We start from the raw sequence: 3170 nt of genomic DNA, 5'->3' as shown, positions 1-3170 counted from the left end.
GCACCCTCTTGATACACTCTATGCACATAAACCAGTAAACCTGGAAGAAATGGATAAATTCCTGCACACACTTGCACCCTCTCAAGCCTAAACCAGAAAGAAGTTGAAACCCTGAATAGACAAATAAGGGCCGAAGTTGAGGCAGCAATTAATAGACTACCAACCAAAAAAAAAGCCCAGGTCCAGATGGGTTAACAGCTGAATTCTACCAGACATACAAAGAGGAGCTGATATCACTCCATCTGAACTATTCCAAAAAATCCAAAAAGAGAGAATCCTTCCCAAATCATTTTATGAGACCAACATCATCCTGATACCAAAGGCCGGCAGAGGCTCAACAAGAAAAGAAAACTTCAGGCCAATAGCCATGATGAACATAGATGCAAAAATCTTCAATAAAATACTGGTACACTGATTGCAACAGCACATCAAAAAGCTTATCCATCACGATCAAGTAGGCTTCATCCCGGGGATGCAAGGCTGGTTCAACATATGCAAGTCTGTAAACGTAATCCACCACATAAACAGAACCAAAGACAGAAACCACATGATTATTGCAATTGATGCAGAGAAGGCCTTTGACAAAATTCAACAGCCCTTTATGCTAAAAACTCTCAATAAACTAGGTATCGAAGAAACACATCTCAAAATAATAAAAGCTATTTATGACTAACCCACAGCCAATATCATTCTTAATGGGCAAAAACTGGAAGCATTCCCTTTGAAATCTGGCACTAGACAAGGATGCCCTCTCTCACTATTCCTATTCAATATAGTATTGGAAGTTCTAGCCAGAGCAATCAGGCAAGAAAAAAAAATAAAGGGTATTCAATTAGGAAAGGAGGAAGTCAAATTGTCTCTATTTGCAGACGACATGATTGTATATTTATAATACCCCATCATCTCAGCCCAAAATCTCCTTATACTGATAAGCAACTTCATCAAAGTCTTAGGATACAAAATCAATGTGCAGAAATCACAAGCATCCCTATAAACCAATAACAGACTTAAAGAGAGCCAAATCAAGAACCAACTGCCATTCATAATTGCTACAAAGAGAATAAAATGCCTAGGAATACAATTAACAAAGGATGTAAAGAACCTCTTCAAGGAGAACAACAAACCACTGCTCAAGGAAATAAGAGAGGACACAAACAGATGGAAAAATATTCCATGCTTTTGGTTAGGAAGAATCAATATTGTAAAAATGGCCATAATGCCCAAAGTAATTTATAGATTCAATGCTATCCCCATCAAGCTACCAATGACCGGCTTCACAGAACTGGAAAAAAAACACCTTAAACTTCATATGGAACCAAAAATGAGCCCACATAGCAAAGACAATTCTAAGCAAAAAGAGCAAAGTTGGTGGCATCATACCACCTGACTTCAAACTATACTACAAGGCTACAGTAATCAAAACAATATGGTACTGGTACCGTAACAGAAATATAGACCAATGGAACGGAAGAGAGGCCTCAGAAGTAATGTCACACATCTACAACCATCTGATCTTTGACAAACATGACAAAAACTAGCAATGGGGAAAGGATTCCCTGCTTAATGAACGGTGTTGGGAAAACTGGCTGGCCATGTGCAGAAAGCTGAAACTGGACCCCTTCCTTACACCTTATACAAAAATTAACTCCAGATGGATTGAAGATTTAAAAATAAGACCTAACACCATGAAAACCCTAGAAGAAAACCTAGGCAATATCATTCAGGACACAGGCATAGGCAAGGACTTCATGGCTAAAACATGAGGACTTTATTTATATTTCTTTTAGGTTTTACAATCTGTTGGTTATAGTTGTTCATACTAGACTCTAATGATCTTTGTGTTTCTATGGTATCGGTTGTAATCCCTTCTTTTCCATCTCAGATTTTGAGTGTTCTCTCTCTTTTTATTTTTTAGTCTAGCTAAAAATTTGTTGATTTTTAAAAAAAATCTTTTTATTTTGTTAATCTCTTGTATTTTTTTAAAGTCTCAATTTTACCTATTTCTGCTCTGCTCTTTCTTTCTTCTCCTAATTATAAGTTTATTTTGTTTTTGCTCCTTTAGTTCCTTGAGGCACATCACTAGGTTGTTTATGTAAAGTCTTTCTACTTTTTTGATGTAGGGATTGATTATTATAAATGTTCCTCTTATATGCTTTTGTTGTATTCCATAGCTTTTAGTACATTGTGTTTCCATTTTTGTTTGTCTCAAGGAGTTTTTCAATTTCATTATTAATTTCTTCATTAACCCATTTGTTGTTCAGGAGCATGTTTAATTTACATGAATTTGTATGATTTCTAACACTCCTTCTGTTGCTGATTTTTAGTTTCATTCCATTCTGTTTAGAAAAAACACTTGACATAATTTTGATTTTGTAAAATTTCTTAAGACTTGTTTTGTGATACATGGTGAAGAATGTTTTATGTGCTGTTGAGAATAATTTGTATTCTGCTGCTGTTGGATGGAATATTTTGTAAATGTTTGTTAGGTGCATTTCATCTAAAGCAGGGGTCCCCAACTCCCATGCCATGGACCAGTACTGGTTTGTGGTCTGTTATGAACCAGGATGCACAGCAGGAGGTGAGCAGCAGGCAATCAAGGGAAGCCTTATCTGTCTTTACAGCCTCTCCCCATTGTTTGCATTATGGCCTGAGCTCTACCTCCTGTCAGATCCGAAGCAGCATTAGATTCACACTGGAGTGTCAGCCCTAACTGGAACTGCACATGTGAAGGATCTAGGTTGTGTGCTCCATGTGAGAATCTGATGCCTGTTGATCTGAGGTAGAGCTGAGGCGGTGATGCTAGTGCTAGGGAGCAGCTCCCAAAAGTATTAACATTAGCAGAGAGGTTTGACTGCACAGAGACCAAAATAAATCAATTGCTTGCAGACTCATATCAAAACCTTATCAGTGAGTAGCAAATGACAGTTAAGTTGCCCATGATCTCAGGCTTTATAGTGGCAAGTGAGTTTGAAAAAAGTGCACAATTAATTTAATGCACTTGAATCATACTGAAACCACCCTACCCAACCTCAGTCCATGGAAAAATTGTCTTCCATGAAACTGGGTACTGGTGACAAAAAGATTAAAAACTGCTGGTCTGGAGGGTAGTTTCTAGATTGCTAAAAGTGAGAAGTTGAAATTCCCTACTATTATTGTATTGCAGTTAACTC

The sequence above is a fragment of the Sapajus apella genome, unplaced genomic scaffold, assembly GCF_009761245.1.
Source record: "Sapajus apella isolate SASKATOON/1434 unplaced genomic scaffold, GSC_monkey_1.0 scaffold14, whole genome shotgun sequence".
Classification (NCBI taxonomy): domain Eukaryota; kingdom Metazoa; phylum Chordata; class Mammalia; order Primates; family Cebidae; genus Sapajus; species Sapajus apella.
This window is presented reverse-complemented; position numbering follows the sequence as displayed.